The following is a 10,390-nucleotide window of genomic DNA, read 5'->3' as shown; positions in this document are numbered from 1 at the left end:
CGAACCGTCAACCTTTTGGTTAGCAGCTGAGCACTTAACCATTGCACCACCAGGGCTCCTTCATGCATGGCTGGCATTAAGCAAATACTGATATTGTGGAAAGAGGATAATGGGGTTTGAATCAGTCTAGGTTCAAGTCCACGCTCCATCATTTGCATATGGTTTTTGGGCAAGTTATGTAGCTTCTCTGAGCCTCGGTTTCTCTGTGGGTAAGATGAGGGTAACCTCTCTTGTAGGGTTGTTGTGTTATATTGAAAGTAATGTTTGTAAAGCAACCGGTATAAATGGCAGAACCCACTAGTTCCAGCCCCTACCTGACCTTTCCATTCAGGGAGAGCCTCTGGTTTTCTCCGTCCTTTCAGTGACCATGGGACAGCCAGGCACCACTGTCCCTGCCAGTGGGCTCTGTGTGGTAGTCCACAGCAGTGACCAGACCTCCCTCTCCTCTCCTTTAATGGGAGGGGTGGGGTTAATTCAAATTAACTTCAGACTTTTACCCCCTTGCCTCCCGGCCCCCACTCCAGCCTCTACAAAAAAGCTGTTGTTACGGATGAGTGTCTTGATTAGCCATACAATTTCAGAGTTAAACGAGGATCAACAAGTCAGAAACTTAGACATCAGACCAGATGGGGAGCCTCAGGACTGAGGGGTGGGGGGCAGAGTGAAGAACTCTTTGGAGAGTGTCTCAAGTTCCCCAAAGATCTCTCATTTATACCCAACGAAGATCCACAGTCACAGAGCTCCCCAACAGGACTGAAAAGAGCCATTTATCAGAAAATGTAAACATGGCACCCCTGCCCAACCACACCACTGGTAATGTGCAGTGAATGTTTCTTTAAAGGGTTTTTAATGCTCTTGTCAGTGGCACACATCTATTGCCCTCTATTTTTTTGTGCTTTCAAATAACATGTTGTTACAGATGAGTTTGGACTCATAGCGACCCCATGTGACAGAGTAGAACTGCCCCATAGGGTTTTCTATTGGTTAAAGTGCTCCGCTGGTAACTGGAAAGGTGAGCAGTTCAAACCCACCAGCTACTAGGGGGAGAAGGATGTGGCAGTCAGCTTACCTAAAGGTTACAGCCATGGAAACCCTATGGGGCAGTTGACTCAACATGAACAGGTAATCTTTACAGAAACAAACTGCCAGGTCTTTCTCCTGTGGAGCCGCTGGGTGGGTTCAAATCGCCAACCCTTCGGTTAGCAGCTGAGTTCTTAACCATTGTGCCACCGGGGCTCCTTGCAAGTAACATTAACCTGCTAAATTAAATGTTTGAAAACATACCACAGTATTTTGTGACCCCGTTTTAGATTTTCTTCTATTTTTTTAATACACGTGTACACATACACACACTCTTTCGGTTTCCACTTGGAGAAACAGGGCTCAGGCTGGAAAGCAAGGCAGTTCCTTGTCTCCTCATATCATTTCCAGAGACAGTAAATTTCAGGGCTGTGCGTTCAAAGGACATGAGTAAAATGGTCTGTGTGCAGGTGTGGGTGGGTGGGCAGAAGTCGAGTGTGGTGGGGGGAACCCTAAAGGAGTCCTAATACTTGGTTCTGATTGCCTTACTCCCCATCCCACCCCGAAGTCCTGTGGGTCAAACAATAAAAATAATACCAAAACCAAACCCAGTGTCGATTCTGACTCATAGCGACCCTATAGGACAGAGTAGAACTGCCCCATAGAGTTTCCAAGGAGCGCCTGGCGGATTCGAACTGCCAATCCTTTGGTTAGCAGCCGTAGCACTTAACCATTACGCCACCAGGGTTTCCAAAAATACCAAATAACCAATAGCTAACATTTATTGAGCACTTACTGTGTGCCAGGCATCGTTCACATGTCATCACTTTCAGGTCTTATTATAACCCAAGGAAGGAGATCCTATCATGGCTCGCATTTCCAGAAGAGTAAACTGAGGCATGGAAAGGTTAAGGACTAGTCCAAGATCATAAAGTTAATAGAAGTGTCAGAGAAGCGGCTCTAACGCAAAGAGCAGGGCTCCAGAACCTCGTCCTTCACTCTTTCCCAAAGGAATGAGAGGAAAAGAGGAGGAGAGGGAAGGGCAGGGGGAAAGCAGAGAACAGGAGAGGTGAAGGGAGCAGAAGGAGGTAGAAACCAGTAAGGGAGAGCGCAGTGAGGAGAGCCGTCTAGCTCCTACTTTCCTGGGGCTGCCCTACCGACTCTGTCCCAAATTGGCCGAAGCGGCGCGAGGAGGCGGGGCGGGGCTGGGGCTTGCGGGGGCTCCCGGGCTCCGGCCTTGCTCTCCCGCGTTCCCCACCGCCTCCTGCGGGCCCTCCCACTCTGCTCTCCCGCGCCTGACATCACGGCCTGGGAGGCGGGATCGGGGAAGGAGTGGTTCGTGGGGAGGAGGCTCGGCGCTGCCGAGGGGAGGCGGGAGCAGTCCCAGCCCAGATCTTCAAAACATCCCGGCGGCCTCGGCTCGCGCCCAGCCGGTCGGTCCGTCCAGCTACCGCCGCCGCCGCCAGCGCCTGGTGAGTTGGGAGCGCTTCCTGGGAGAAGCGGGAGCGCAGGGGCGCGGCGACGTCAGGGGGCTCTGGGCAGCGTGCGCCCGGGAGCGGCGGCGCCAGCACGCCTTCAGTGACCCGACCGAGAGGTCCCTGGGATGAGTGGGGGGCGGGGAGGGGGTCGACGCGCCACCCAGACCGAAACCCACTATTCCGCCGCCAGATTTCGAGGGCGGGCGCACACTTCCCGCCGGTCCCACGCGCGCTCGGGACCCGGAATTCCACCTTCCCGCCCCCGGACAACTTCCTTCGCCTTCTGCGCCCAAGGCAGGCGGGAAAACTCTGGGGAGGAGTCAGGGCGACTCCCCTCGCCCTCTCCAACGTCACCCTGGGGGCTCTTGGAGGCCACGGCAGCCCTCACCTTGCAGACGGGACTCCAGTGCCTTGGCGCACCTTCCTCTCCCCCAGAGCAAGCGGGAGTGGCGGTGCCCAGGCCGGGTCGGTGGGTGCTACCGGGCTGCAGCGACCCCCTCCCTGCCGTTGAGGAGGCTCCGTTGCGCCTCCCAGCGGCTAGGAGCAGTGTCTTTAGGTCTGGAGCGGTAGAGAAGGCTGCAGGCGCTGCTAAGATGACGTCTCCCCTCCCCACTCTAATAGAGTTTGGGGGCGCTTCGAGGGGCAGAACCCCACCCATGGATTCCAGAGAAAGGGGAGACTAGAGCCCGACGTGTAGCGCATACACGGGCTCCAAACCCAGGGTCCTAAATACACTCCAGAGAGGTCTTTAAGGTCGCATTTTGGAGACCTTACAAATGGGGACTAGTCGGGGCATCTTGACCAGAGATAGACCCCACAGAGCAAAGCCCTCCTGCCAGGCCACAGAGCGTACCCCCTGCTTTGGAACAAGGCTGACCAGTTTTGGTTTTGGGAAAAGAGCGCTGGTTCTCCCCTCCTCCTTCCCCATGGCACTTAGCTCCCTAAACGTATGTGGGGGGGGCGGGGGAAGAGGGTAGCCTTTAAATTTAACCGGTCTCAACTGCAGACACAGGCCTGAAAAGTGACAGGCAAAGGAAAGGAAAGGGGCTTGGGGGAGGGGCTTAAGAAGCCTCCAGTCGCCTCCACACTTTAGTCTGAATCAGAGGGAAATCCTGGAACCGTGTGCTAGCCACCTCTCCCTGGAATTTGCGTCCAGATGAGAAAGCAAAGAAAAATGATGAAAGGACAGAGTGCTGGTTTCCCCACGAGTAGGGAGGGGAGAAGGATGGGAGCCCAAGCTGCAGGAGCATTTGCAGGGCACTCCCTTCTCCCCGGTAAGCCCTACCCCTTGCTGTTTCCATCACCATTCAAATCGTGGGAATCCCATGTTACAGGTAGGGAAACCCAGGCCAGAGGCCCTAAGTCAGTTGCTCAAGGTCACTGAGCCTGCCTTTGAACCTTGATGAGCCTTCCCAAGCCCTCCCCCTTTTTTCCACCTGGAGATGCCCCCCTGGTGGTTTGCCAGGAGTTGGGGGGAGACCCTTCTGGGGAATGGGGCCCAGATGCCTGCAGGGCCTTGGCAGATGCCAAGCCCTCAGCTCAGAGAGGGGCGTGGGGGTGGCAAGAAAGTGTGGAACCTGTTTTCCCACCAGAGGTTTTTGGATCACGCCACCTCCACCCCTGCTGAGAGTTGGAGAGGGCAGGTGGGAGGCAGATCACAGGCCACATGGCCGGGAACCTCCTCTGTCCACAACTGGAGAAAGTGGGATATGCCTGAAATCTGGGAAATGGTGCTAGTGGTGGAAGCTGTGGCGGTGGATAGGTGGGTAGGGAAGGACTAGGCTGGGGTGGCAGAAGCTGCAGTGTGATAGAGGCTGCAGCTTGGGGCTAACACTGCCCCACCTAGAGGCGAAGCTGCACCTTCTTCTGGCTGGCACTACCCCAGGTCAGGGCACAGCTAGTGAGGGGCTAATGAGCTGGGTGGCATCTAATTGCAAATACTGAGCACATCCATCTTCACAGTAATGGCAGTAGGATCGTTTAGAAGGCCTTCTTCTTCCAGGAACGGAAGTGTGTGTTTCACCTAGATTTCCTTTCTCTGCCTCTCCTGTAGTGTAGTATCTTCGCAGCAGCAGATAAAATCATGTGCAATTGTGCACACACTCTCAATTTTCCAGCCATAGGCATTCGCTAGGAGGATCAACAGCTGATTTTTCATCCTGGGTATACACTGTCACTCCCTTCCTGTGCTGCTCCCCTGCAGCCTTCTTTGTCAGTGGGGGCACTGGAAGGCCAGCTCTTTGTCACAGTGCACTCTGCCAGATGTGACCAGGAAGGGAAGTCTGTCGAGACAAAAATATATCAATGCATTTCCAGGTCAGATGGGATGGTCCTTGGACTGCTGGCTGGGTGGCGAGGTGTGTTTAGGAGGCAGGAGTCAAAGGCCCCTTCTGGGGGTGGAGGGCAAATAATTATGTGTGTGTGTGTGTATTGCAACATGTGGCTGGTGTCTAGCTCTGTGGATGAGTGCCCTCTGAAACAGGCTGAAGTCGGGGGGGGGGCTCTCCAGCCATCACCCAAAGGTGGGGCGGGGTCCCAGGCTCTGGGATTGGTGAGCAGGGGACTCTTAGGAGAGGAAGTTAAAGGTAGGAGACGGGACTCCAGTCCAGGAGGGGTGTGGGGGTGTCCTACTGGGCCCTGGAAAGCAGGCGGTTGGCAGCGGCTGGAATGGGGGAAGAGGGCATTGGGCACTGCCAGAGGAACCAGAGGCCCGATCGGATGCTGCCCAGGGCAGGAGCGGGAATAGGTGCAGCAGGAAGAGGAGGCTCCCTGCTCACCCCAGGAGTGGTGAAGTTTGGCTCCCAGCAGAAGTTACCAAAGAGCGCCATTTCAGCCAGACTGTGGTAGCAATGTCAAATGCATCTGGCTCTTGTTAGGGGCAGCTGAGGGGGGAGTCTAAAAATATCGGAGCAGAGCTGCCACCCAGCGAGAGGGCCTGCTTGTAACCTGATCCTTGCGTGCAGGCGGGGGCTGGCGGTGACTGCAGCACTAGCAGAGCTCCATTTCAGAGTCACTCTGGCTAAAAAAAAAAAAAAAAATTTTTTTCTGCCTATTCCAGGCAGCCCTGCCTCAGCCACCTGGCAGGGTGAGAACTTGCTGCCTCCGAGGCAGCCATGGGCTGAGGTTGGAGAACGTGAGGGGCATAAAGGCCTTAGAAAGTCCCAGTGTGCCAGCTAGGGGCAGTCTGAAAGGTGAAGTGACTTGCCCAAGGTCACAGAGCAAGTTGGTGGCAAAATCGAGAATGGAATTGGGGTCTAGAGACTCCACACTGCTGAGAAGCTAAATGGCTGGGGAGTGGTTAGTGTAACTCCAGGCCCAGGCCCCCAGGATTTTATGGCATGTGTCATTTCTCCATTGTTGTTGTTAGGTGTGGTCAATTTTGACTCACAGCGACCCCATGTGACAGAATAGAACTGCCCCATGGGGTTTCCTAGGCTGTAGTCTTTACAGGAGCAGATCACCAGGTCTTTCACCCGTGGAGCCATTGGATGGGTTCAGAACACCAACTGCTTTGTTAGCAGCCGAGTGCTTAACCGTTGTGCCACCAGGCTCCTTGTCCTCTGTCTAGGATGCTGAATTTGCACGCCCGCATACTGATTGGAGAATGGTGAGGAAAGAGCTATGCTCAGGTGGTGGGTTGCTTCCCACTGAGCATCGGATGTGCTCTTGGGCACAGTGATCAGGCTCTGGGGATGCTGCCTACCCTGGGGCAGGATGGAGGGAGGAGGGAGGCTGAAGTAGAGCCTGCTGAATGAGTTCTCTCTCTTTCCCATGTGAAGACACCGTTGGTTTTGCTCCTGCGGTGCCTCTAGTGCTTAATAAGTAGTTGTTGAACTGAATGGAGTCCCTGGGTGGTACGAATGGTTAACATGCTCAGCTGCTAACCAAAAGGTTGGGGGTTTGGGTCCACCCAGAGGCATCTCAGAAGAAAGGCCTGGTGATCTACGTCTGAAAAACCACCATTGAAAACCCTACGGAGCACAGCTCTATTCTGACATACGTGGGGCTGCCATGAGTCACAGTCAACTCGGTGGCGGCAATGGTTTTTTTGTTTTTAATCATAATACATGTTGGGATGGATGCATTTTTGACAGCACAATGCATCCTGAAATGTCTGTGAGCCCCCCACCCAGGTCTTCTTCTGCAAAGGGAAACTTAAGTTCAGCTTCTGAGTCAGTCTTTTCATCTGTAACGAGGGCAGTAATCATTCCCCCCAGATGGCCTTTGCCGGTTATGCTGAGAAGATAGATTGATGTATACAGAAATGACCTGAGGTGTGTGTGGTCTGTTTGAATCAAAGGAGGGTGGAGGGAGAGGCTCGCTGGCCCACTGTCACCCTGATGGATGTGACTAAGCATCTCTGTGCAGTAGCAACACAAAGGGAGAAATCTCTGCTTTCCATGGAGTAACAGCTAGTAGAGGGGTGACAAGTCCGTGAGTGTGTACAGCAGGATCAGGGTCATAAGGTGCGGTTTCAGAGACAGCTAAGGTCTAGCAGCATGCAAGGGTTTCCTTAGGGCTGTGGGGCTGGAGATGGGTTCAGAAGGCTCCATAGGATTCCGCCGAGCAGTAATGGGTTCAGGGTGGGCACGCGGAAGGGAACACACAGAGGACAGCAGTTGCAAGCAGAGGCCTCCCTTGAGGAGGAGTGAGCTTCTTGTTGGCTTGCAGTGCAGCTGTGTGAAGGGAAGTATCTGAGTCTCCTGTGGCTTCTGGAACAAAGTACCACAAGCTGGGGGACTTTAAACAACAGACATTTGTTCTCTCACAGTTCTGGAGGCTAGGAGTCTGAAATCAAGGTGTGGGTAAGGCTGGTTCCTTCCTGAGGCTCTGAGGTGGAACCTCTTCCATGCCTCTCTCCCAGCTTCTATGATGGCCTGAATTCCTTGGCGTTGCTTGGGTTGTAGATACATCACTCCAATCTCTGCCTTTGTCTTCACGTGGGCTTCTTCCCTGTGGGTCCTCTCCTGTTGTTATAAAGACACCAGTCATTGGATCAGGGCCCACCCTACTTCAGTATGACCTCACGTTAACTTAACTAATCACATCTCTAAAGACCCTGTTTCCAAACAAGGTCACGTTCACAGGTACCCAGGAGTAGGACTTCACCATATTTTGGGGGGACACAATTCAACCCTTAACAACAAGGAAGCACTAGGAGATAGAGCCAGAAGGGCAGAGGGAGGCCATGATGTGGAGGGGGCTTCCCTTCCACACCCTGAAAAACATGGTTAAGGAGGTAGGTGTAAGGATGCTCAGGGGGGAAGAAAGAAAAGAGAAAAGCGGAAGCAGTCTAAAAGGAACCTAAATATCCATCAGTCAGTTTATGGAACATTTTACAGTAGTGAAAAAGAACAAGGCTCATCTATGTATACCAATGTGGAAAGCTAAGACATTGTTGAATTAAAAAATAAAAAAGCAAGTAGCAAAGCTATATGTGGAAAATATACTATTTATGTAAAAACAAATAATTAGTTGTTTCCTATGTATACATAGGCACTTAGGAAGAGACCTAGTGATCTACTTAAGAAAAACCAGCCATTGAAAACCCTGTGGAGCACAGTTCTACTCTGACACACATGCAGTCACTATGAGTCCATTCTATCAATGAAAAAACAGAGTCTTAAAGAACTTGCTTAAAAATCACACAGCTGCTAAGTGGCTCTGTTGGGATTTGAAGATGAGTTTCCTAGGGCCCACAGACTCTGTTCCACTTGATGTATTCCCATCACGTCCCCAGCTTTTTAAACATGGACTTCTGTTTCTTCCTCTTGACATAATCTTGGTCCTTTGGGTCAAGACGATCCTTTGCTGTAGATGTTCTAGTGGGTATCCCGGACACCATTCCTCCTTCAAAGAGTCAGCAATCTCAGCCCCTAAGGGACTTTCAATGACATGAGCTTTTCCCTCAACAGCCTCTTCATGGAGGACAAACCTGCACTCCCACCCCTACTCTGGCTGGCATTCCCCTCTAGCCAAAGCCATCTTGATCCTCTTATTTTTCAGATATGTGAGCAATGGAGGAGGGTGTACTAGGAGTCCTGCATTAGACAGGGCCCCTTCACCCACCTATTATTATCTTCTGTCATTAAGTTGCAGGAGACCCAGTGCTGCTGCTGCTGGTTCCCAGATCTTGGCTGAGCACTTCTGGCAGGTCTGAGGACCACATAGGCTGGTCCTTGATGTGGTCTCATCCTCACCAGATGCCCTGATTTCCAACCAGGTCCACTGATTCTCGGAGTGGACATTTGTCATCGGGGTATTGGACGTGCTACTCATTTGTCTCTGTGTTCCTATATTGAAGTCCACACCTGGCCCAGAGTGTTATTGTTGTTGGGTGCTGTCAAGTCAATTTTCGACTCAAGCGACTCCATGTGGCAGAGTAGAACTGCCCCGTAGGGTTTTCTAGGCTGTACTCTTTATGGGAGCAGATTGCCAGGTCTTTCTCCTGTGGAGATGCTGGGTGGATTTGAACTGCCAACTTTTGGTTAGCAGCCGAGTGCTTGAACTGTGGCTCAGGATAGATGCTTAGTAATTGTGGCATGAATGAAATGGTGTATACGGAGGGGTAATGGGTGGATTCCGGAGACAGCAGGCAGATGCCAGCTGTGAAGGAGAAGGGGTGTGTTGGGGGAGAACTAGGGAGGGAAGGCTCTTTGTGAACGGACCCCCAGGCCATGATATTCACTCAAGGATAATCTTTAATTCCTGCATTTGGGAACCCTGGGATGAGTTATGCTCACCCATTCATTCTAACATATTTATTGGGCACCTACTATGTGCCAGGCAATCAGTCTCTAACTGATGGAATCTGTGTCCTAATCAAGGAAAGGTGTCCAGGGGAGAGTCAGAAAAACCCAGGTCTTTTAAGGGCCTTTGGCAGTTAGAGGTACTGGAGACAAACTAAGAATCCCCTCTTCTCTGCTGCTCCTTCATTCATTTTTATAAATACATTTAGATCATCAACTTATATGGATTTTTAAAGAGAAAAAGGTGGCAAGGGGACCTCATTGGGTCCTATCATTAACCTAATGCAGCTTGGGAACAAGGCAGAGTAGGTGGATGTGGAACGTATCCTGAAATCCACATGGATGGTTATGAGCCCAAGAGTCTGGGAGAGGCTGTGAACAACGGACCAAATTTGTGTTCTAACCCTCAGTGTTGAGCTCAGAAGTGCCACCGCCATCCATCAGTAGCTCATTCTGGATGCCTGGGGCCATCCTTTCCCTCACCCTCTCCACGTACATCTTCACTATTTCTGGAATCCATCCAACTTTTCTTCAACTCTTTGGCCACCATCCTGATCCAGACCACCCCATCTTTTGTACAAGCTTTTTGAGCACGGTCCTCACAGCCACTTTGACTCTCCAGTCCATTCTCTGTATGCATCTGGAAGGATCTTAAAGAGATGCAAAGCTGACCAGGTCACTTTCCCCCATCCCATTTAAAAACTCTTCAGCAGTTTCAGTTGCTCCTAAAATAAAGCAAAAATTCCTAGACCTTGCATGATTTGGCCTGGAGGTTCTTCACCCTGGTTGTTGTTTATTAGACATCACAATTACCTGAGAAGTCTTAATAAAATGCTGATTTCTCTGGAGGGTGGGGCCAGGGCATAGGTAGTTTTTAAATTGCCTCACCTGATTCTAATGTGCAGTCTGGGTGAGGCCTGCTGGTCTAGCCTCTTTCAACCTCTTTGAACTCATAGCATCACTCGCCTCCTTGCTTTTTCACTCCAGCCCCACTGGCCTTTCTTAGTTCTGCCACCACACCACTTGTATTCCTCTCTCAGAGCCTTTGAGTAGAATTTTCCTTTTACCCAGGGGTGTGCTAGAACTGGTTTGTCAACTTGCAGAGCTGATTATCCCCATATCTTCCCAGCTTCATGTTCAACA

The 10,390-nt window shown here is 51.7% G+C and overlaps 1 protein-coding gene across 1 annotated transcript in view; it reads left to right on the top strand.

Annotated features, from left to right (window-relative positions):
• The first annotated feature begins 2,352 nt into the window (after positions 1-2,352).
• Positions 2,353-10,390, top strand: part of EMP2 (epithelial membrane protein 2) — a 47,657-nt gene continuing 39,619 nt past the window's right edge. The window contains exon 1 of the mRNA XM_049902960.1: positions 2,353-2,492. The gene's annotated coding sequence lies outside the window, so the exon portion shown is untranslated. The remainder of the gene's footprint in view (positions 2,493-10,390) is intronic.

Source organism: Elephas maximus, chromosome 12 (assembly GCF_024166365.1).
Source record: "Elephas maximus indicus isolate mEleMax1 chromosome 12, mEleMax1 primary haplotype, whole genome shotgun sequence".
Lineage (NCBI taxonomy): Eukaryota > Metazoa > Chordata > Mammalia > Proboscidea > Elephantidae > Elephas > Elephas maximus.
The sequence above is the reverse complement of the archived record's forward strand: the minus strand, read 5'-3'. Positions and strand labels throughout refer to the sequence as shown.